We start from the raw sequence: 26,160 nt of genomic DNA, 5'->3' as shown, positions 1-26,160 counted from the left end.
TGACATCAGAATAGCAATGATTTTTTGGACTTGACAACAAAAGCAAAGACAACAAAAGGAAAAGTAAATAAATGTGACTACACCAAACTAAAAAGCTTCTACACAGCAAAGGAAACCATCAACAAAATGAAAAAGCAACCTACTGAATGGGAGAAGATATTTGCCAATCATCTATCTGATAAGGGATTAATATCCAAAATATATAAAGGACTCATACAACTCAGCAGCAAAAAAGCCAAGAATCCAATTTAAAAATGGGCAGAGGAGCTGAATAGACATATTTCAAAAGAAGACATACAGATGGCGAACACGTACATGAAAAAGTGCTCAACATCACTAATCTTCAGGAAAATGCATATCAAAATCACAATAAGCTATCACACCTGTCAGAACAGTTATTATCAAAAAGACAACTAATGACAAGTGTTGAGGGGGATATGGAGAAAAGTGAGCCCTTGTGCACTGCTGGTAGGAATATAAATTTGTGTAGCCACTATGGAAAACGATATGGAGGTTCCTCAAAAAATTAAAACAGAAGCACCATATGATCCAGCAATTCTACTTCTGGATACTTATCCAAAGGAAACAAAAACAATAACTTAAAAAGATACTTCTTCCCCCATATTCACTGTAGCATTATTTACAATAGCCAAGATATGGAAGCAACCTAAGTGTCTATTGATGGATGAATAGATAAAGAAAGTGTTATCTGTCTGTCTATCTATAATGAAATATTATTCAGCCATAAAAAATCCTGGCATTTACAACATGGACAGAACTTGATGGTACTATGCTAAGAGAAATGTCAAACAGATAAAGACAAATACCATGTGGTCTCACTTAAATATGGAATCTAAAAAACAAAATATGAACTCATGGACATGAAGAAAAGATTGGTGGTTATCAGAGCTGGGTGCAGGTGATCAAAAGGTCCAAACTTCCACTTATAAGATAAATAAGTTCTGGGGATGTAATGTACAGGATGGTGACTATAGTTAATAATACTCTATTGCAAAATGAAAGTTGCTGAGAGAGTAAATCTTAAAAGTTCTTATTAGAAGGAAAAAATTGTAACTATGTATGGTGATGGATTGACAGTATATACATATATTGAATCATTATATTGTACACTCAAACTAATATAATGTTATATGTCAATTATATCTCAATTTAAAAACACAGATATAATCTTGACAGCATCAGTGATTAAACTGGATTTTTAAGAGAAGGACAAAGAGGCAAATGAACAAGCCTTCTTGGCATTCAAATTACGATCCCTAATACAGGACCTAGAAGGAAAATTAAGACCTTATAATTGGTGCTGATTTGCAAAAATACTCATAGGTACAGTTCAGTTAACTAATTGTGACAGAAATAAAAACTTATAGGTAAAAATGGTGTTTGAGCTGATAGTGACTCACTCATTATTTCTATAAGAATGTCACCACTAATCTTTTTAAAAAGTATAACTTTTTATTTCCTTTGAAGCCTAAGATTACTGATGGAGTGCATGACCTTAACATTTCTAAGGGGTTTGTTTGGGAGGGCGCAGATGGGTTCTCTGACAATAACGTTTTTAGGCAGAGGTGGGGAGATTTAGCACCTTGAACCATTTCTTGCTATGAATTCTAGAAAACCAGAAGAGGATATGGCAGAAACTGGCTTGGAAATGAACTAGGTAAGACTTTGACTTTAACAAGTCAGTTCTTGTTAATTAGGGTATTGTGTCCACAGAATTCAGAAATACTTATTTTTCTTTTCACTCATACCTCATTAACTGTCTTAACAAGTGTATATTACATGTGAACTATATAAATTACCATGCTAGCACTATGGGAGCTTAGATAAGCTATTTTAAGGGCTTATCATCTGTTTTCTCATTCAAGCTTCTTAGGAACCTATGAAGTTAGTACTATTTTGATCCTATTTTACAATTAAAAAGAGTCATGAAAATATTTACCCTAATTCATACAATCAATGAGTAGAAAATCCTGTGTGCTAACTACTACATAATTCTCTCTTTTGTAGAAGTCATAGATTTCTCTGTGTGTGTATGTGTGATACAATATAATTACAAATTTTCATCACAACTACTCAAATTAATGTTGGAATTGTACAACTACTGCATTCTAGAGTTGTATCTTCATTAATCAATCAGTGTTGGTAAACAAAATCCTATGACTACAAGATATGCATCCTTAATGCAGACAGACATACTTAGGAGCTCTTTTCTGAGCTCTAAACCTATATAATTACTTATGTGGCCAAACTATTTCATGTCCCAAAGGAATCTCAATTTCACCATCTCTAAACCCTACCACATCCAGACCTGCTTATCTTCCTGTAACCATGTTTCAGTGAACTGAAGTGCCATCCAAGCAAAGATCCTGAGTTTGTCTTTGAATCATCCTTCTGACTTATTTTATGACCAATCAATGAAAGTTCCTGTCAATTCTATCTTCCAGTTATTTCTCAAATACCCCGTGGCAATTGCATTTTTCTAGAAGTAGATGCTGAGCTGGAGACCTGAGTGTTAGCAGTTTATTCAGGGGCAACATCTAGGAAAGACAAAGAGGGAAGGAAGCAGAATTGGACGGGAAGAGCCATTGGATTGTGCTGCAGATCAGACATCATGAAAGGAAAGGGCAGGGGAAACAGGATTGGGCAGGAAGTTTCAGACAACATGGCAGATCTTACAAAATTAAAGTCAACCCAGCAGGGAACTCAGCACTAGGGACTGACCATTAGAAGAGTCTCATGATGGGCAGAAATGGCCAAATCCTAGTGCCGTAGCCATGCTGGTCACCGGCTGGGGCTACTCAGGATGGTCTCCATTCAAATGCTGCAGCAGATCTCAGAGACACTGCAACTAGAGGAAGTTGGCTAATTGCACATCTTACAGCTGATGTGCAATCAAGTTCTCTCTTAAAGGCAAACACAAGTGGCACCTCCATGGCTGCCATATACCTCCTCTTCTTTCTGTGCCTGCTGTTACTGATTTGATTCAGAGCCCCATGATTTTCACTCAGATGATACAATGGTTTCCTAACCTGACTCTGTTTTTGCTCACCTCAAATCCATACTCCATAATAGCACCATGGTCCTCTTTTTAAAGAGCAAATGTGAAAAAGTAATTCCCTCCTGAAACATGACCAATGGTTATAACTTCACAGCATAATGTGCAAAATCCTTCGTGATAGCTTACCCACGGGGCTTTAACCACTACTGCTCCCCTCCACACACATACGTGGTCATTCCAACATCATCTCTTCCCAAGAAATGTTCCCTGACTCCTTCAGGCTGTGAGCTCTGTCTTTTGCTTCTTTGTTTTCCTCATTAGACTGCAGGGTCATCCAAGGCAGGAACCACATCATACATCTTTGTAACTCTTATGCTGAGCTCACTGCCTGGAACTTGCACTTCAATATATGTTTATTGAATGAATTAAACAATATGGATGAAAAGTGATATTTAATTGAAGTCTCAAGAGATTGACAGTCTATCATTTATTACTGAATCTACCTCATAATCAACAATAATTGCAATTAAAAAAAATCAGCACTATGTGATTAAAGATATAAAACACGTTTGCTTACATTTGAGGTGTGCAATATATTTGGGAATTTAAAAATCCTATGCTTAATTATCCATGTTTTTGAGAATGCATGATAATTTATTTAGACTTGATTCTTTAAGTGCCATTGAATTTTATTTTAGTGACCTAAACTGTAGGCATTGTGTCAGAGGGAAAATCAACAGTATCAGACTTCTAAAGAGGTGACATATGTCATATGATGCAATGAAAATTCTGTTTAATTAACGTATTTACAAATCTCTGGTCATTAAGCAGAGAACAAGCTGAAGATTCTCTTTTCCTACATTATTCTATGTATAAACTTGTATGTGTTCTCACTATGAGATATAAAAAATTCTCTACATTTTGATTTTTTTCCAAACTGTCATTTAGTAGGAAGAAAATACACATATTTATTTTCTTTATCTCTCTTCTCTTTCCTCCATCCTTCTCTCCCTCCCTCTTTTCTTTCCTTCCTCCAAAGTTCTTTGCCTTTGACCTTGTACGTCTACCAGATTTTTCAGTTTTCTACTAAATAGCTTTAGCACTGAGGCTCAAGCTCAGACTCACTGCAATCCTGCTCATTCAACAAACATTAATGAACATCTATTAAATGTCTAGATTTGCTTGGATACAAAGGGAAATAGGATGTATTCCTGCCCTCAAAAACTCACAACCTAGGGTCAAATATGAAATCCCTGCTTTATAAGAACAAATTCAAATAATGGGCACATTATAAAAGAACAATTACCAAGAGTACGTTTTAGATAATATTAAATTTCCTCAAGACTCTCTCATACCACATTCAACTACAAGTAGAGAAAATGAGATCCACACAGGCACAAGTATATTTTTACTCCTAGGACACATAGTTTGTAAGTCCACAATATGCTCCTCTCGGCATAAAGAGCCAAAGAGAGGTGGAGAGGTGTTAAAAAGAATGTTCATTAAACATCTGCTTTATATAAACATATAAGAAAAGACTCAATAGAGTCTCCCTTGTGTACGCATTAGAAATAAATTTTTATTTTGATGATGTTTGACTACACTGTAGCAATTTTGATATCCATCCAAGCTTGGTAAAATAGGAATTTTACCTGAAATGGATTTCAAACAAATATGCCTATTATGCCATGTCTGATATAGTGTGTTCTTCTATTATATGAAATACAATAAGACAGGATTATTTTCACAGAAGTCAGGAAGTATGCTTATATTCTGTAATAGTCTTTGTGATTACAGAAATGTACACACCCATCTTAAGGACTACTAATTTATTTTTATATAAAATTGGTGCTATCTCAATGACATAAGATAAGCATGGTTGAAATTATAATATGGAAAACAGGAATTTGGGTTGAAATATAAGTGATGGCCTACTTTAATATAGTGTAGAATTGTTCTAAGTTTCTTATGCTCTCTGACATCAGAGGTATTGCTATCATTTATGTCACAGAGACATAGTTATACATAATAGTAAAGGCAACAGAAATGACATGTTGCTAATCTTTGGTTTTATAATGTTTTAATATGATGAATGGCAGCATGCCTGGGGTTGCCATTCCCATCATTGACACTTCAATGTATCACCAAAGCTGGACAAGACAGCAGCTTTGCAGTGTCCACAGCTGGTCTGTATGTGTGATTTAACTACTCTATCTATAAATTAAAGGCCAGCATTATTAAATAACAATCTGTGTTGAGCAGTACAAGTAAAATGAAGATAACAGTAACATTGCCTTGGCTTCTAGAATTGTGTAAAGAATGGGTAGAGACAAATTATATTTCTGTTTTCAAAAGCTACAGATTTCTCTTTTTCTAGGGTCTTGTTTTTGGTTATCTGATGGCTTGGGTTGCCTTTGTTTTGTGATGATTTCTGTTTTAACAGAAGGCATATTGTAAGTGCTTTCCTAAGTGAGAAACTTGTCTACATTTTGAGGTCACCCTGTGGACTCCTGGATGTCAATGCTTACATGAATTCAACCTCCTCCTGCCATGCCTTCCTTCTTCTGATTTGCCCTGGCATCTGATAACTCTGACTATCTTAAAACCTTGCATCCATCAAGGTTTCTAATGGACTTCCTAGTCATAGTTTCTGATAATGAAGTTGTCCTTATCCTTGCTGGTTGATGTGGCAGTATTAATTTACCAAATAGCTCTAGAATTCCTCTCAGATTGAGAACCATTTATATGCTAAAAAATACCTTGATCACCTACTTTAGATATGAAATGCTGAGGCTTGCGGGGCATGATTTCAAAGGTGACTGGGGGAAGAGTGCAAATAAATATACTTTGTACAACAAATTAATAGGATTTTTTATTTGGAATAAACAGGAGAAGAAAGAGGGAAGTGGCCTGTGAATGAGGAAGAAAGTCAAAGTCTGTGGAGATAAGTACAGAAAAATTCCAAGGGTCAGGGTGACCACATAACTTTTAAGAATAAAGATAGTCTAATATTCAATTTTTAGTTGTGTAAAGTATTTTAGCATAAAAAAGCCCCATCATTCCAAAATATCCATAAACACCTATTACATAGCACTGCATTAATCATATTTTAGAGAAGAAAGAATTAAAGTTATGTTCAGAATGGACACTGAGTGAGGTTACAAAGGGACAGCAGGCATGGGGCGGTAAATGAATCCGAAATCTTAAGTAACCAGGCAAAAATAAAAATTAAAAGGCAGAGATGATCAGGAAACACATCCTACCCCCAGTGGGTGTGTAACTGAGAAAGACCCTATGGGGTCTTCCTGGGACAGAACCCCTCATGTCCTCCACCTGCCTCTTGTTTGTAGAGAAACTTTAGGCCTTCCCTAAGTTCCAAAGAATAATTTTAATCAGAGTAGTGAGAAAATGCAGAAGCAAAGGAAAACAGTCAAGCAAGACAAAATAATAATAGTTCAGCCATTAAACAAAATCAAGGACATTTAGTTCTTCCACAAAGGCTATAGATAATATTCTGAGCCATATCCTGTGAGCTGTCTTATAGATACTGAAACCCCCACCAGGTGGAAGAAGTTAACTACATGATGACCAGACTGTAGCCATGACATAAGCTGCTCTCTCTTGCACAATTCCAAAAACTGGCTTCAAGGAAGTGGAAACAAACCAACCCTGGAACTGAAGATGAACTGTACTTAAAACAATCAAGATGACGCTGATCGCACCACTGCATGACCAATTTCATGCACCCCTGAAATTCCCCTTTAAAAGTTCTTGCCCCCTGATCAGCAACTGGGAGTTGGTTCTTTGGGACATGAGTCCACCTTATCCCCAGCATTGCCAGTTTTGTCAATAAAGCTATCTTTCCTTTTACCCAACGCTTGTCTCTCAGTATTGATTCCTGAGTGATGAGCAGCCAAACCTGAGTTTAGTAATAGGTTCTGGAGCCACCTTTTATTGAGCATGAGAGTCAATTGCTAAATTTTCAGGAATTTTTTGAGCTTCTTATTAAACACAGGTACTATTAAAATTTAAATTACATAAGCAAAGTTAAATAAATTATATTTAAAACAGAAGTCATAAATATTCAAACCATCATTTCTGAATGATTTTACTACCTTTTAATATTATCTCTGTGCTTGAAATGATTTATGTCTACTGTATCTGGATGATGGAAATACAACTTAGTGGTGTGTGATTGTATATCCCTTTCCTACTCCAGATCCAGTAACGGCATTTTGGTAGCTTGAAACTGTCCATGGTGGGAGTACTTACACCATGGACACTGACAAATGCTATACATTAGACATTTTTGTGGATAGCCTGGTTGTTAAGTATTCACCAGGAACCACTGTCACTCCCCAGCTCACATGTAAGAATTTCAAGAGATTAGGAGTTAAGTTAGGTGGCCCAGGACATGTTGGAGAAGAAGTTAGAGGAAGAATAAAAATCTCAAGGGTCTGGGTAACCCCCTGATAAGAACTAAGTTACAAGTGAATTTCATGACTTCACTCTGCACTTCAGTTCATGACTCCTGAATGCTGGATACACAGTTTGAAGTTTGTGTTCTCAATGCCTCATAAACCCAAGGCCAAGTTCTACTGAAACATCTTATTTCTAATCTTGACTTCTATTTTGGAAATGAAATAACATAGATTATTTTCATCCCTTCCTGAGTTGATTCAGTAATATTCAGACATGCTGTATTTTTGACAAAGGAAATGATAAATCTCTATAACTACATTATTTTTATGGTATTTTAAAAACTTTCTAATAGATTCATATTTTTAAAATCATTTTCTGGCTTTATATTACATTCCTAAAATCATGCTTACTGGCATCATCTTTGTGGAGTATGTTAACCAGATAGGATAATATAAGAGCTTCTAACAGAAGTTTAATTACTGGAGTGGTCGTGTGCACTCCTACAGCATTTTCTCATCTCCTATCTCCCTAGTACACCACAGCTAAAGTCACTGACAAGTCACAAGTTCCAGCCTGCACTATTTTCTGAGCTTTCTGGAGAGCAGCTCCAGCCTCCTGATATATTATAATCATATACAGAGTAATTGAATCGATGATGATGCGTAGGGGTGAAGGTGTGGGCTATGAAGCCAGATGGTTTGGATTCCAATCCTTGCCCTGCCACCGATAACGAGGCAACCTTGGGGATCTCTCTCAACCTTTCTGAGGCTTAGCTTACTCATCTGTAGAATGTGAATAATGATGGCACCTACTTCATGGGTGTATTAGTTTCCTATGGCTGCCATAAGAAATCACCATAAACGTGGTGACTTCAAACAACAGAAATTTAATTTCTCACAGTTCTGAAAGCCAGAAGTCCAAAATTCAGGTGTCAGAAGAGACACTTCCTCCAGACATTCTAAGGGAGATTCTGTTCCTTGACACTTGCAGCTTCTGGGGGTTACTGGCATTCCTTGGTTGGTGGCTGCATCACTCCAGTCTGCCTCCATTGTTACAATGCCTCCTCTGTATGTCTCTAAAAAGGACAATTGTCATTGGATTGAGGGCCCACTGGACAATCCAGGATGATCTCATCTCAGGATCCTTAATTACATCTGCAAAGACCGTTTTTCCAAATAGGGTAACGTTCACAGGTTCTGGGGATTAGGACATGATATATCTTTTTGGGGGCCACCACTCAATCCACTAGAATGGGGCTGTAAGGGTTCAACGAGTGAATACAGATAAAATGCCAACAACAGTTCCTTGCACAGAATTAAGGATCATTAAACATTTCTCCTTCTGCTTCTGTTTCTCTCCTCCCAATCTGTCCTCTTCCTTCTCTTCTCCTTTCTACTTTCCCCTTCTTTTTCTTGTTTTTAAATCCATTAATACCTATATTTATTTCTATGTCTCATGATTCAGTTTCCATATAGGTCCTTCACTGCTTCCCAGCCAAAGCTAAACTCAATTGTGATGTTGGGGTTTCGGGAGCAGAATTCTTCAACTTGAACCACTTGAGTTCGAATGAGGATCTGTCCTTGTCCTTGTTACAGAGTATGGGTCTGATAGCCTGCCTAAGAACTCCTGTCTCCTATGCCTTGGCAATTTTGTTCTTTCCAGTCTACTTTCCAGGCCCTGAAAAACTACCCCAGCCCTCAAACACATGAGCCAGACACCTGAATGCTTCCAGCAATGATCATGATTCGAAATAAGTGCACACTTGGTATTATGCACACTTACTCTTCTGGTTTTCTTTGCTATAACTCAGCTTCCATATGTTTCTGCTTGCCTGACTTAAAGACACCAATGATGACCACGTCCTGAGGCAACTGTCCACCATGCACTATGTATTTTGCCCTCCTGGCTTCTCTGCTGCCAGTTCCAAAATGAGGAACAGCTAATTTAGTTCCTGACTCATCCTAGTAGGTGAGTCTAGGGAACCCTGGCTTCTCTGCCCCACCTCATATCCAGGGACATAATGTGGAGTAGCCCGGCGCAAACCTAAGATACACTGGACTACTAGCAGTTTGGCTAATTTGCAAAAAAAAGTTGAGCATTTTAAATAGAGTAGTTCAAAACTTTCTTAATATTTTGGAAGGGGATTGTGTTGATAATATGGGAAGCAAGAAGGAAATGGTTTGGAATGAGAATATTTGAATGTCTAGTTATTCCAAGAGTCATCCATGAGTTAAATGGAGAACATGCTGATTTTAGAAGCCAGTTAAATTTGACAACTCCCAAATTCACAGAATAAAAAGAAGCCTTCCCCCCAAATTTAAGAGCAGACCTCTTTTTATTTCAAAGAAATGGGAAATATACACATTGCTGTACTTCAGAATTGCACTAGCATTGTGTAAACTGTTAATCTGAAAAGAACCCTATTCTATTTGTTTTATGCTTTCACTAATTCTTGATTTTACACACTGAGAATTTACTGTGGATGAGTTCTGAATTTTCAGGGGTTATCTAGAAACTTTACCTGACATTCATTTTGCTTTAAAAAAAAAAGGACTTGAGATCAAGTTTCCTCAAGGGATCACTCCCCACTGTACAGAAATGACTTAACTTTAAAATAAAAGGTACATTATCTGAGGACTACAATGCATTAAAAGGGATTGTAGTAACAAGAAAAAAATCTGGTAGGATTAGCTCACGATAATACCATATTGCACAATATTTTCAAGTTTAGTCATATTACACTACACTGAACTTTACAGTTTATTGATTTTCTGTATATTCTTGTTAAGATGGTGTAATGGCGGTTCAGAAAAGCTCTAAATTAAAAAACTAAAGCCAGTAACTTTTAAACTTCTACTAATTAAGTGTCTTTCCACTGGGAGGTAGTTTCCTCCATTCTGTATTAATTTTCTGGTCTCTTAGGAAGTTAATACAACTTGTTTAATGAACAGAGAGGTGTGATTCAGTTCCTGCATCTAGAAGACAGCTTCAAAAGAAGTCTTTCCAACTTACCCTGTCATGGTATCAGCAGGAATTTTCTTTCCTATAAGTAATAATAAAATCCTCAAAGTCCTGCCAGGACTTCAGAAATTACCATAGAATGTCTATTTTCTCCTCCTGAAGCCATACCTTAGTTGTGATAACTTTATGTATTATGTTCACACCATCAACATCTCCTAGAAACCAAGATTTGAAATATAGACCTTCTTCCTCATCAATGTAATATTTAGGATACGGTTCAGTTCTGAGTGATGTAGAGCCTGAAGAAAAATAGTGGCTAAAAGCAAATAAGGTTTATTTTCCTTTCATGTTCTAGAAGTCTGGATTCAGGAAATGCAGGGTTAGAACACCCCATGATACTGGGAACAAGCTTCTTTCTATCTTTTATATTTCCACTATCATCTCTATGGCTTTTGCTTCATGGTCTCAGTTAGCTACTCATGCTCCAGGCACCATATCTGCATTCTTGGAAGAAGGAAGGAGCAAATACCTAATCATAAGCTATAGAACACTTCCCCTCCACCCACACTTCAACACAACATTACTGAAGGTCTATTTACAACAGTTTCTTTTACCTGGTGCACTACATCCAACCACCAAGAAAAAATTACAAGACATACCAAAGGCAAAAAACACAAACTGAAGAGACAGAGCAAGCATCAGAACTAGACATGGCAGGGAGACTGGAATGATCAGACTATGAATTTAAAACAACTCTGATTAATATACTAAAGGCCATAATGGATAAAGTAGACAGTATGCAAGAACAGATGGGCAATGTAAGTGGAGAGATAGAAATCCTAAGAAAGAACCAAACGCAGAGATAAAAGAGCATTGTAGTAAATGAAGAATGCCTTTGATGGGCTCATTAGTAGACTGGACATGTCTGAGAACAGAATGTCTGAGTTAGAGAATATGTCAATAGGATCCTCCAAATGAAAAAGCAAAGAGAACAAAGATTGAAAAGGACAGACTATCTGAGGACTGTGGGACACCTACATAAAATGTAACATACAGATAATGGGAATACCAGAAGGAGAAGAGAGAAATGAACAGAAGAAATATTTGAAACAATAATGACTGAGAATTTCCCCAAATTAATGTCAGAAGTCAAACGACAGACCCAGGAAGTTCAGAGAACACTAAGCAGGATAACTGCCAAAAACTACACCAAGGTGTATCATATTCAAACTACAGAAAATCAAAGATAAGGAAAAAGTACTGAAAGAAGCCAGAGGATAAAAGCACCTTACGTATAGAGGAACAAAGATAAGAATTACATTCAACTTGTCCTTGGAACCATGCGAGCAAGATGGGAATGGAGTAAAATACTTAAAGCATTGCAAGAAAAAAACCCCAACTTAGAATTCTTAGCCTGTAAAATTATCCTTCAAATGTGAAGTAGAAATAAAGACTTTCACATGCAAAAATTGAGAAAATTTGTTGCCAGTACACCTGCTTTGAAAGAAATGTTAAAAGAAGTTCTTTAGAGACAGGAAAAACAATATAGGTCAGAAATTTGGATCTACATAAAGTAAGGAAAAATATCAAAGAAGGAATAAGTGAAAGTAAAAAAAAAAAAACATTTTTATATTTTGTTTATTCTTAATTGACATAACAGAAAACAGTGTGTTCAAAATAATACCAAAAATGTATGCTTGTATATATGTATATTTTATATATATACATATATTTCTATATACATATAAATATGTAATGTATATTTTATAGTTGTACAATGAGTGACAGTAATGATACAGAGGACAAGAGGGAGGAATTTGGATGATTATTTTATTATAAGGTACTCATGCTGCCCATGACATGGTATAGAGTTATCTGAAAGTAGACTTGGATTGGCTGTAAATGTATATTGCAGACTCTTATGCAACCACTGAAAAAAGTAAAAAAAAAACCAAAGTGCTTATATGCTAAGAAAGGAGAGAAAGTAAAATCATATGAAATGCTCAATTAAAAACAAAAAAGGCAGAAAAAAGTGGAAGACAAAAATAGAAACAAAAGACAAGGGCAATCAATAGAAAACAGTAACAATATCGTATATATTAATCTAACTATATCAATATATAGTCACTTTAAATGTTAATGGTCCAAATGTATGAATGAAAAGACAGAGATTGTCAGGGTGGATCAATGAACAAGATCCAAATACATGTTGTTTTCAAAAAACCCACCTTAAATATAAAAACACATATAGATTAAAAATAAGTGGATGAAGAAAAATTACCACGATAATACTAATTTTAAAAGCCGGAGTAGTAGCTATATTAATTAGAGAGAGAGCAGACTTCAAGGCAAGAAAAGTTATCAAGGATTAAGAGGGGCATTACATCATGATAAAGAGGTCAATACTCAAGGAAGACATAACAATCTTTAATATCTATGTGCCTGGCAACAAAGTGTGCACACAAGGCAAAAACTGATAGATGTGCAAAGAGAAATAGATAAATCCTCTATCATTTTGGAGATTTCACCACACCTCTCTCAGAAATGGACAGATCCAGCAGGCACAGAATCAGTAAGGACAAAGTTGAACTCAACAACACCACCAATCAAATGGATATAACTGACATTGACAGACTACATCATCCACAAACAGCAGAACATGTAGGCATACTTTGTTTTATTGTGCTTCACTTTACTGCACTTTGCATTTATTACAAATCAAAGGTTTGTGGCAACCCTGCGTTGAACAGTTTGGAAAAATGATGACATATTTCCAACAGCATTTGCTCGCTTCATGTCTCTGTGTCACATTTTGGTAATTCTCACAACACTTCAAACTTTTTCTTTATTATTACATTTGTTATGGTGATCTGTGATCAGTGATCTTTGATGTCACTATGGTAAAAAGATCATGACTTTCTGAAGGTTCAGATGATGGTTAGCATTTTTTAGCAATAAAGTATTTTTTAAATTAAGATATGTACCTTTGTTTTAGACATAATGCTATGGCATACTTAATAGACTACAGTATAGTATAAATATAAATTCATATGTACTGGGAAGCCAAAAATTTATGTGACTTGCTTTATTGATATTGCAATTTTTGCTTTATTGTGGTGGCCTGGAACCAAACTTGCAATATCTCTAAGGTATGCCTGCACATTCTTCTCAAGTTCACAGGAAACATTCCCCAAGATAGACCACATTCTGAGCCATAAAACACACCTTAAAAAATTGAAAAGATTAGAAATCATGCAATGTCTGTTCTCAGAGCACTGTGGATTCAAACTAGAAATCTATAGTGGAAAGATAACTAGAAAGCCCCCAAATACATGGAGAGTAACATCACACTTCTAAATAACACATAATTCAAAGAAAAATTTCAATGAAAGTTCAAAAATATTTTCAACTAAATGAAAACAAAAACACAACTTATCAAAATTTGTGAGATGCAGTAAAAGCAGTGCTAAAAGGGAAATTTATAGCTTTGAATGTATATATTAGAACAGATTATCTAAAATCAATAATCTAAATTTCTGCCTTAGGAAACTAGAAAAAGAGCACATTAAATCCAAAGTAAGAAAAAGAAGAAAAGAAACAATAAGAAATAGAGTAGGAATCAATGAAATTGAAAGCAGGAAATTGATAGAGAAAAATCAATAAAACCATCATTGTTTGTTGAAAGATCAATAAAATTGATAAGCTTCTAGCCAGGCTACTTAAGAGAAAAAAAGAGAGGACACAAATGACTAATATCAGAAATAAAACAGGGTACATCAGTACAGATCTTGTGGACTTTAAAAGGATAATAAAGGAATACTATGAACAATTCTATGCCCACAAATTTGATAACCTAGATGAAATGTATCAATTCCTTGAAAGACACAATCTATCAAAACTCACACAATAAGAATATCTGAATAGTCCAAGATCAATGACAGAAGATGAATCAAAAAGTAATAACCTTCTGAAAGAGAGATCACCAGTTCCAGATGGGTTCACTGTTGAATTTTACCAACCATTTGAGAAAGAAATTATATCAATTTTCTACAATCTCTTTCAGAAGAGAGGAGCAGAGGGAATACTCCCTAACTCGTTCTATGAGGTCAGCATCACTCTGATACCAAAACCAGGCAAAGACATTACAATAAAAGAAAACTACAAATATCTCTCATGAACACAGATGAAAAAAATCCTTTAAAAAATATTAGCAAATGGAATCTAACAACATGTACAAAGAATCATATATTAGGACCAAGTGAGACCTATTCCAGGTATGCAAGGCTGGTTAAACATTAATGTACCCCATCACATCAATGGGATAAAGAAGAAAAATCACATGATCATATCAAGAAATTCAGAAAAAGCAATTGACAAAATCCTAACACCTATCCATAGTAAAAACTCCCAGTAAACTGGATTAGAGGGAACTTACTCATCTTGATAAAGAATATCTTTAAAAAACCAACAGGTAACATTATGTAACAGGGAAGAACATTTTGTATTCTATTACAAGTTAATCACAAAAGGGATGTTGCCTATAAGCTTAAATTATACATAATGGCCCATCTCTGGGAACCCTGCCTCCCAGGTAATGAGCATTAAGCTAAAATACCTTTGTTATGCTCACAGGAAACATCCAGGCCCACCTGTGAAGGACTACAGGGAGGAAGAAATGAACACATCCCCTCCAGAGGCTGATGGGAACCAGGAAGTGTTTGACTTTAGTCCCTCCTCTTTTAGTTGAAGAATTTTCAGGTAAGGCCCTAGCAGTTCCTGGGACCACTTGTCCTGAGGAGCTGCCCTTCAGAGTTCCTTGAAGTGGCACCGGCTGCCCCGGAGCTTGGCAGCTGGAGCAAGGAATTGGCATTTGGGAGCTGACAGGCTCCATACAGTAAGGTAAGTCACTCCGGTGTGTACAGCCAGAAACTTTATTTCCTCTCTGTTCGGGGCTTTTTCTCTGGAATACGCCAATTTGTTTTGTATTTGAGTGGAGTACCCTATTAGAGAGAGGAAAGAGTTGTTGGGCTTTTACCTGATTTGTGAACCAGTTCGTTTATTTCTTTGTATGCTAGCATTTGTGTGTGCTGTTTGTGTTTTGTTCGTCTTGAATTTCTATCTTTAAAAATGGGGAATGTTTCAATTATCCCTACAGAAGGTCCTCTGAGGTGCATTTTTGGATAAGGAATCTGATTACAGCTATGAACCCATGGGTGAGAGGATGGTATTTTATTGTAACAATGTGTGGCCACAGTACCTGTTAGGATCTCCAAAGGGGGTTAGGCAGGGTTACCTTGGGACCCTGTGCACCACATACTGCTACCCTTGCTGTGTTAATTATGTCATTTATGGTCTCCTGTGTCGTTGGTATATGTAAAACTCCAAGACCAAACTTGAGGGTTTATTTATGATTTTCTGTTTGTTCTTTGAGTTCTTTGTTCCATTTTGTTTGGTTACTGTTTCTCCATTTACAGCCAAATCAGTTCTGTGATACTTAAAACATTTATGTATGTCAAATGGAGGAAAGGAACTGGAAAAAAGCTGTCTGTTCTTGTCCAAGAGTGGGACATTCCAAGGAAGAATAGAAAGGTTCCACTTGGTTCCTAAAATCACCAAAAGCTTCAGATAGAAAGAGAAGTATTTTCTCCATAAATATTAGTAAAAAGTGTTTAGTCATCTAGACAGGTGACCTTGATTTGTCCCATCTGCTAGAAACTCAATTTGAATCCAACCTCTTTTGTAACTGATGGGTTTTACATTGTTGTACCTGATTCATGGCTAACATTTTGGAATGGGAACTATGAGGTCCCTGTGTTTGTGTGTTTGTACATGCGTTACAGATGTGTGGTATTGCCAAAATTAATCTGAAAAAGAGCTCTGTTTAATTGGCTTAAAGGAAATTAAGTGCTTATATAAATACTCAAATATAAAAGAAACTGGCTAGAATGAGTTTCAGGTTCACGTGATTTGGGAAATATTCAGTATTGAATTAATATCTGGTGTTAAAGTTAGCTTAAGCTTGTTGGTTTGATACAGGTATGTCTTTAGAGTCATCAACATTAAGTATACTACTTTTTAAAAAATAAATTTATTTATTTTTGGCTGCATTGGGTCTTCACTGTTGGGTCTTTGTTGCTGTGCATGGGCTTTCTCTAGTTGTGGTGAGAGGGGGCTTCTCTTCATTTTCATGTGAAGGCTTCTCATTGCGGTGGCGTGTCTTTGTTATGGAGCACGGGCTCTAGGCATGTGGGCTTCAGTAATTGTGGCACATGGGCTTCAGTAGTTGTGGCTCGCAGGCTCTGTAGTTGTGGCGTGTGGGCTTAGCTGCTTCGTGGCATGTGGGATCTTCCCAGACCAGGGCTCGAACCCGTATCCCCTGCATTGGCAGGTGGATTCTTAACCACTGCACCACCAGGGAAGTCCAAGTATACTACTTTTATTTATTTTTTTTTAATTTTTATTTTTATTATTTTTATTTTTATTTTTTTCTTGACCAAAACACTTTAATTTACAACTTAATATATAATATGGTGTCTGTAACTTCTTGAAATTCTCACCTGGCTCTTGGAAAGAGTTGAGTCTACATTTTCAGTCTTCATCATCAGAAAGGATACCTAATTCTTCATCCGTCCATTGGGAAGGATCTGGATATGGAAAGTGACCCAGCACGGCATCTGAGTCATGCCAAAAGCGCCAGAGAATCCAGAACCACATGGTTGCACTGAAGAACTCTGCCTTGATCACCTGGGATCTGGTCAGCTGGGGAAACTGTCTGTACTGGGGCTCGATATGCACACCTCCACCAGCATGACGGACTCCAGCGCCTCCAGCCGCCCCCGTGTGGCGGCCCCTGAAGAAGTGGCCTCCAACGCGCGCTAAAGGCGCTAGACGCGTCAAAGCCGACATGCCCGCCCGCGTTCGGACAGCAATCCGCAGGCCGCTCCACCGCTTCACGTCCCTTCCCCACTACTTTTATTGTACCTAGGTTTACTAAAATAAAATAAGATCTTATTATTCCTGTCACAAAGTTTGTGAGCAAGAAAAAGAACAATGTGACAAAGCTTTTAAATAAATAAAATAGAGGTAAATGTAGTAGAGGTAAATGAAGAGTTTTGGGTAAACTCTATGGGAATAATGTTCTGGGAACGTCTATCTAGAATAGTCTCTCCATAACTTAGTTTCAAGTTCTAAGATAAGATTGAACTTAATGAAGAAAACAAATTTTAAAGGTAAAGTGGTACAAAACCTGAATTTGGTTCTCTAAGAGAACAACATTTTCTTAAATTATTGAACTGCTTCTGGTAATGGTGAGTTTCTTTAAGTGATCTGTATTTGCCATCGCGATCTTTTATTAACTGAGAACTTTTATTATCACTGGTTAAAACTTTTTGATATTTTTGACAAATTTCCCAAAGATAAAGTTTTAAGTGGGGTTCATTTGACCTCTGGCTTACTTTGGAGTTTTCTGGAGGGTCCCTGGAACACCTCAAATTATTTGTTTCTCTACATCTCAGAGAGAGGAATATTAAACTAATTGGGCTTATTTGTTGTGTTAGATTGCATGGAAGGCATTGTCAAATGAGTGGTGATAAAAATCTTCTTATATTTATGATATGGGTAAATGTTATTAATATATATATTCTAGAAATTATATGGAACTCCTAAAATTCTGGTATGTCCTGGAAAATGATACCAGTCATAATTTTAGTAATAATCTTAAATTGTTTGTTAACAGCAGTAATCAAGTTTCTGTTCAATTGCATTGTAATCCCAGTTGGTTGATGTCAGAGCAGAAAGGCATCCTTTTAATGGTTAGTCAATTGCTGTGTATGGTTTTACAGTGACTTTTGAATGACTCCATAGCTATTTTGTGAAGAAGCAGGGAAAAATGATGAAATCGTCTATTGTGCAAGCATTTGTATTATTATCAGGGAAAATAAGAAAAGGAAGGGAATAAGAGTGAGGATATGTTGCTTCAAATCTTCACTCCTCTGGCTGAGCTGGCTGTCCCAGACTCTTTAGATGGTTATGCCAATATATCCCCCCCTTCCACCACCTTCCATTCCTATCCAGTTTCAGTTCCTGACACTGGGGCTCAAGACTTCCCCTCCTTATAGGGATCAATAAGAAAATCCTGTGTTAGTTTCTGGGGCACAGGGACTTGGTCTGGTATCACCATCTAAGACCCGACAGGGCACCCAGTTTGGGCCAGGAGCCACTTCTGGGACAGGGCTATTTCCCTTATGACATTATGTCGTGGGGGCCTAAACGCAAACGACCGGCCTGCAGGGTTTCTCATACTTGTTTAGTTGGAAAGATCTCAACCCTCCTTATAGGGAGGATCCTCTACACTGGAAGCCCACTTGGCAGCACCCACAGCTGAACCAAATGGGGACCCTGGGAGGGAAGAAGGCCCTTATTAAAGCACTACTCATTAGTGCATCTTGGCAGGGCCTTGAGAAGGGAAACCAAGGCAAAAGAGATTGATCAAAATTCAAGAAATTCAGCAAAACAAATGAAGACCTCTCTGAATTTTTGGAAAGGATTTATCAGGCTTACAGACATCATACTAATGCAGATCCTGAGGCCCATGAAAATATTAGAATGGTAAATTTGACCTTTTTGGGCAAAGTGCCTCAGACATCAGGAGAACATTGCAAAAAGTAGATGGTATATTTGGAATGCACCCTTATCAATTGGTAGATGTTGCTTTTAAAGTGTTTAATAGGAACAACAACAGAAGAAGATGCAAAAGGAAATGCCACTTTTTTTGGCAGCGGCACTGGCTTCCCGGAAGGTGAGTAACGGGAATAGTGCTAAGCCCCCATTGGGGAAGGAACAATGCACTTACTGTAAGGAGGAGAAACATTGGAAAACAGATTGCCCTTGGCTAAAACAGAACAATAAAAGACGAGAGCCTCTCATATGGTAGAAAGAGGAACACTCTGAAGAGGCCCAGGGGTTGCCTTGGACTTGAGGTGACCAATTCCCCATAGGAGCCCTGGGTGAAACTGATCGTGGGGAATGAGCTGATTAACTTTCCCATAGACCTCACCCTGAAATTTAACACCAGAATAGCTTGACATCAGAGTCCCACCAGAACATGCTCTAAGCCTACAGATGGCACTCGTAAAAACCCCAGAAAAGGAGACAGAGCTCTTTCCCCCAAGGTCTTAAAAATAACCCAAGACTGCTGTCAGACCTCCCCAGGTGGGGACTCAACACAGAGGAACCTGCCCCACCAAGGACTGAAAAATAGACTTTACTCAAATGCCTCAAACTGCAAGAAATTTCAGATAACCTACTAGTGTTTGTGTGGTTACTTTCTCAGGATGGGGGGAAAGAGATCTCACCTGGTGAGAAACTCTCTGACGGGGTTAAAGCCCTCCTTAGGAAAATTATCCCCTGATTTAGATTAAGGCATTAAAACTACATTCATCCTGGAGACCACAATTAACAGGAAAATCCCAGAAAATGGATCATATATTAAAAGGGAATGTCGTTAAAATATGTCGAGACTAATTTAACTTGGGATAAGGCCTTGCAGGAGAATCTATAAATGCTGAAAGACCTAGCGGTTGCCAATTACATTAAAACTTTGGGTTCTATACTAACCTCTGTTCATGACTTTGCCTCCAACAGGTCTGCCCATCCAACTGAAGTAGATGGGAATTCCATTGTAGCTGCAGAAGGGTCAAACAGTTTGTGTAATTTTGTCCAAATAAATAGCACAGGAATTTAGTATATGTATTGGGAACTGGAACCAAAACTCCAAGTTCAATTACAAATTAGACAACAAAGTGCTAAGAGGTTTCATCGGATTCATATAGTTGTAGATAAAAAAGGACTGACTGAAGATTCTAAGGAATATTCGTCACCTCCTTTCAGCAGGAAAGGAAGGAAGTAGCCAGCCAGAGTGGTTTTCATCCCTTTTCTCACAAGACTGTGGAATGGTCATTGACAGTGGGGAAGTGTAATAGGGAGGAACCTTTTGTATTCTATCACAAGTTAATCACTAAAGGGATATGACCTATAAGCTTAAATTATGCATAAATTATACATAATGGCCCATCTCTGGGAACCCTGCCTCCCAGTAATAAGCAATAAGCTAAAATACCTTTGTTAAGCTCACAGGAAACATCCTGACCAGGTCCACCTGTGAATGACTGCAGGGAGGAAGAAATTAACACCTCCCCTCTGGAGGCTGACCGGAACCAGGAAGTGTTTGACTCTAGTCTCTCCCCTTTTAGTATAAAAGAAGGCTGAACTCTAACTCAGGCAAGATGGTTCTTTGGGGCAGAAGTCCACCGTCTTCTACGTTTGCTGGCTAAAGTTCCTATTCTTTACCCCCAACAACCTGTCTCTCCATTTACTGGCCTGTTGTACGGCAAGCAGTTTGAGCTTGTACTCTAAAATTTAGACTAAATCATTGGTTGTCAGAGGGTGAGGGTTGGGCAGAGGGATAAAAAAGCGGAACACAGCAGATTTTTAGGGCAGTGAAAATACTCTATATGGTACTATAATGTTGGGTATATGTTATTATACATGTGTTCAAACCAGTAGAATGTACAGCAACAAAAGTAAACTGCAATGTAAACTATGGACTTTGGGTGATTATGATATGTCAACATAGGTTCATCAATTCTTACAAATATACCACTCTGATTGGGGATGTTGATAGTTGGGGAGGGTATGCATGTGCGTGGGCAGAGGGTATATGGGAAATCTCTATACTCTCAATTTTGCTGTGAACTTAAAACTGCTCTAAAAATATAGTCAATTAAAAAAGGAAGGAAAGAAAGAGGGAGGGAGGGAGGAATGAGGGAAAGAGGTGAGGAAGACATGCCCCTGTCCCTTTAAATATTCTCATGTGTCATGTGTAAGGACATGACATGTGCTTACATTTCTTCAGAGTCTATGCACATGATTATAATTCCTTTCAAAAGCGGCTAGGAAATGTAGTTTGTTTTGGCAACTGTGTTCTTAGTTTGTCCTTATCCTTCATTTAGATCAATTTTCAAAATACATTCTTGAAAGTTTTTTTTTTAATTTTTGCAATGTAAAGTATTATTAGTAAATAATATAAAAATTGCAAAATGGAAAAGAATAGAAACTGATGTTCTCTTAAAATTCTTCCCCACAAAGGAACACAGGTAAATATTTAGGGTATATGCTTTCAATTTCATATCTATGTAATATACAAGGTTGTATACAACTTATTTGTTAACAAAATATCTTGGACTCTTTTCCATGTCAGTATATACATAGACACCATACTGATAATGTTATGTAATCTTGGCATCAGCCCAGGGCAGGAGAAGAAATTGAAACAGATCCTCTTCTGTTTGAGCCTAGTTATACTTCAAGAAATATTTCAAATTTGTAGAACATGAAACTATGAATAGTCAAAGACATCATGTGACATATACTCCAAAATCAATACAAATTTATAACCATCATCATCATTATTAGTCATATTTTCTAGTTCTGTTCCCTTAATGCTGATAATAAAAGTCACCTGTAAAATAACTTATTCTTGAGTCTGCCGAACTAATGAAGATTTAAATCTAGATTTAGATATTTCCCCCTTCCTTATTTGGCCTAAATATTTCAAATCACAAACATATTCCTCTCTCCTCCCCAGCCCCACACTCATATTTAAGTTCTCATGCTAGTTGAATTTTTCCTTCTATAGAACTTCAGGTCTCTAAAATAGGGCCTTTATTTATTTGGAATAGTTTATCCTACTCCTACAGAACTCACATGTAGTAGGGGTCCTCCCCTGCCCCCACACAGAAGTACTTAGATGTATCTTTCTATGACCATATCATTGGTAATCTCACAGGATTTACGTCTTATCTGAGACCCACTGGGGTCTTCCTAATTGTGGTTCTCGAAGTGTGGTCCCCAGACTAACAGAAAGACCATCAACTGGGAACTTGTTGGAAATGCAAATTCTAGACCTACTGTTTGAGAAACTGTCGAGGTGTGGTCCAGTAATCTGAGTATTAACAAGTCTTCTAGGTGATTCGAACCATGTCAACCTTTGAGAACCACTCTCTAAATCAGAGGATCTCGGGCTTACTCACACATTCAGATTATCTGGGGAGCTTTAAAAAATATTGATGGCTAGGTCTTAACTACAGAAATCCTGAATTAATTAGCCTGAGGTGAAACCAGAGAATTGGGAATTTTACTAGCTCCCCTGGTAATTCTAAAGTGCAACCAAGGTTGAGAACTGCTGCTCTAAATCATTTATAACTTCACATTATATTTGCCAACTCCAAGTTCTCAGAGCTTTTTTCTTTCCCTAAGGAGCTGTGCCATATGTAGTGAGGCTACAGTGAATTAGATACTACCTTGTTGTGAGTGGATTTAGATATTAAATGAAATGTGACATTGCATCTCATCATTTCCTTTGGTTTTGTTTATCATACATGATGAGCCTTTGAACCTGAAGCCGAATTAATTTAATGCAATGTTTCCTTTTGAATCTATTGGATTTTGTGCACATCAGGGTGACACGCAAAATGAACATCTAAATGCTCTTCCTGTGATCTTTGGGAAAAGCACCAGAGGTGAAAGAGTGTCCACAGTACATTAAACATGTAAAGTGAGTTTAATCAGATGGAATTGATTTGTTTAAGATACACTTAGATGTACAAAAAGAAATGTTCTGGACTAAATAAATTCAGTATTAAAATTGCCTTCACACTCCATACCTAACCAATTTTATCACCATATATGTTACCAGTTAGATGCTACTTGGGAAAGAAAATGTGATACTTCAGCTAGCAAATGAAGAGAAACAGTAAGAAGTAACTTCCTCACAGTTTCAGTGGGGAGGCATATATTAAGAGCCTTTCTCTTCGTTATCCCAGACATGGATTAGAAGTGCTCCCAACTCATTTTGTAATGGACAATGAATCACTTTCTTCACAGGCAATCAAGTGTTTTAATCTTGTCTTTGTAAAACAAACATCAGCTGGTGACATACCTCTTCTGGTTTTCAATCTCATTTTACATGTGGAGAAAGTTTAATGGTGACTACTGTCTGTAAGTCAGTCTTGACAGTGGAAGAAGCTGCTTTGAAACTGGGCTTCCTAGTGTCTTTGAGATAAGAGGATTCTAGAATATTCAAGCCCAAATGACATCATTTAATCATCGGAAGTGAGATGGATATAATCACTGTAACATCCAGCAAAACCAGAATAACAACTGGTGGGTCTTGACTTGCAGAGATCTGTGGTGTGAGATAGATGGGCCAGCAGCAAGGGTACAGCTTGATTTTATAATAATGCCAAGAAATCAAGAGCAAGGAAACAGAAGACAGATGTCAAATGTTGCAATGGAAAATCATGATACTTTCCTCCCACTGCAGACCTGAGCAAATTCTCAGACCCAGAGCACATCTATTGAAAGTGAACCTGTGACCCCAACAGAAGGGCCCTGAAATGTCACAGAAAGTATACACAGTACAAGTGCTCATCCCTCAGTTCTCCAAGTCCATTTAACAGTGTATACTCAGGAAAGGGGAATACCAAGATCTTCTGAGTCCTCTTGGATAGATGATCTGAACTGACACTGATACCAAAGGAAACAAAATGTCATCATGGTCCTCCTCTTAGAGTGAGACTCTACAGAGGTCAGGTAATAATACATAGAGTGCTGACCCAAGTTCATTTCATATGGGTCTAATGCAGAAATCAGCAAACTGTGACCCACAGCCAAATTCTTCCCATCATCAATTTATGAAGCGAAGATTTATTGGAACACAGACACATTTATTTTTTAATGTCTATGTCTGCTTTTGTGTTCTCACAGCACCTTTGAGTAGTTGCGATAGATACCACACAATCTGCAAAACCTAAAATATTTACTCTGGCTCTTTAGAGAAATCATTTTTCTGACTTCTAGTTTAATAGCTCCCCAGACCTACCCTGTAGTTGTTGCCCCAGTCTCTGATTGAATAATTAGTATGAATTCACCTAACTACAGGCAGATTCTTGACACAGATTACTTGCCCAGCCATTATGGTTGGCAAGTCAAGTAGAAGCTCTTGAAGATCCCACTTCACACCAGCCAAGAAAGTAAATCACAAGCAATAGCACAAATCAGGTGGGATGGTACTGATTAGTATTGCCCTTATAGTCAAAGTACGTAGGAGTGTTGTTCCCCATCATAAAAAAATAATTCACTGGTATTGCCCCTTTATAAACCATTGGGTTACAATAGATTGCATAACATTAATCAGTTATGCTTAACCAATCAAAGCTGCCGTGTCAAATGTTGTATTTTTACTAGGATGGATAAATACAGCCTTTGGAACTTGGTGTGTGGCTATTTATTCATCCTGAAAATGCATTATTTTCCATCCTTGTGATGAGGAGGATCAAGAGCATTTCACATTCAACTAGGATGAATAATAGTACAGGTTTACAATCTTGACCCAGGGCCAAATTATGTCTCCTACTCTTTGGTACAATATAGTTCAAAGGGAACTTGATCTACTTGACATTCCTTTGTTACATTGGTCTACAATACTGATGATACCCTATCAATCAATCCTAGGCAGGAGAAATTGGCAAGTACTCTGGATGCCCTGGTGATACACACGGGCACCAGAGAGTGGGAGAAAAATACCAAAATTATTAAGAACCCTTGCTCACGGGGTTGAGCTTTTAGGAACCCAATGGTCTGCAACGTAACATCCCCCAAGGTGAATGACATGCTATTCTACCTTTTAGCCTCTATCACTAAGAAAGAGGCACAACATTTGACAAGTCCCTTATGATTTTGGAGGCAGCACATAACATACTTAGTATTTCTTTTCTGATTCATTCACTGAGTAACTCAGAAGTCCATCCATTTTGAGAAGAACTGAGAGCAAGAGAGAATACTGAAGCAATTTGAGGCTGTGATACCAGATACAAGCAGTTCTCCTGCTTAGCCTATGTAAGCTGGTAGATGTAAAGATGGTGTAGGTATATAGAGCAGATGTGATGGTTAATTGTGTATGTCAACATGGCTAGGCCATAGTGCCCTTTTTTTTGGTTAAACACTAGCATAGACCTGGCTATAAAGGTATTTTCAGATTAAATCAATAATTAACAATCAGTTGACTAAAGCAGATTACCCTTCATAATATGGGTGGACCTCATCCAATCAGTTGAAGGCATTAAGAGCAAAGACAGATTTCCTGAAGTAGAAGAAATTCTGCCTCAGGACTGAAACATAGATATTCTTCTTGAATTCCTAGCCTGCTGGCTGCCCTACCCCACAAATTTTGGACTTGCCAGCCTCCACAATTGTGTGCATGAGCCAATTCCTTAAAATTATCTGTCTGTCTATATTTCTATCTATCTATCTATCCATCCATCCATCCATCCATCCATCAGTTCATCCTATTGTCTGTTTCTCTGGATAACTTTGGCTAATTAAAAGGTAATTAAGGGGCTTCCCTGGTGGCGCAATTGTTGAGAATCTGCCTGCTAATGCAGGGGACACGGGTTCGAGCCCTGGTCTGGGAAGATCCCACATGCTGCAGAGCAGCTAGGCCAGTGAGCCACAACTACTGAGCCTGTGCGTCTGGAGCCTGTGCTCCACAACAAGAGAGGCCACGATAGTGAGAGGCCCCCGCTCGCTGCAACTAGAGAAAGCCCTTGCACAGAAACGAAGACCCAACACAGCCAAAAATAAATAAATAAATAAAATTTAAAAAAAAAAGGTAATTATGAAACCAATTTCAACGTGTTTGG

At 37.6% G+C, this 26,160-nt stretch overlaps 1 pseudogene across 1 annotated transcript; it reads right to left on the bottom strand.

Moving 5' to 3' along the window:
* Positions 1–8,384: 8,384 nt before the first annotated feature.
* LOC309625698 (NADH dehydrogenase [ubiquinone] 1 beta subcomplex subunit 2, mitochondrial pseudogene) lies at positions 8,385–17,341 on the bottom strand (annotated as a pseudogene). Its single transcript has one exon. The product of its transcript is annotated as an NADH dehydrogenase [ubiquinone] 1 beta subcomplex subunit 2, mitochondrial pseudogene (transcript).
* Between the last annotated feature and the right edge of the window lie 8,819 nt (positions 17,342–26,160).

Source organism: Balaenoptera borealis (genome assembly GCF_965194805.1).
Source record: "Balaenoptera borealis genome assembly, chromosome: 3".
NCBI lineage: Eukaryota > Metazoa > Chordata > Mammalia > Artiodactyla > Balaenopteridae > Balaenoptera > Balaenoptera borealis.
This window is presented reverse-complemented; position numbering and strand designations above follow the sequence as displayed.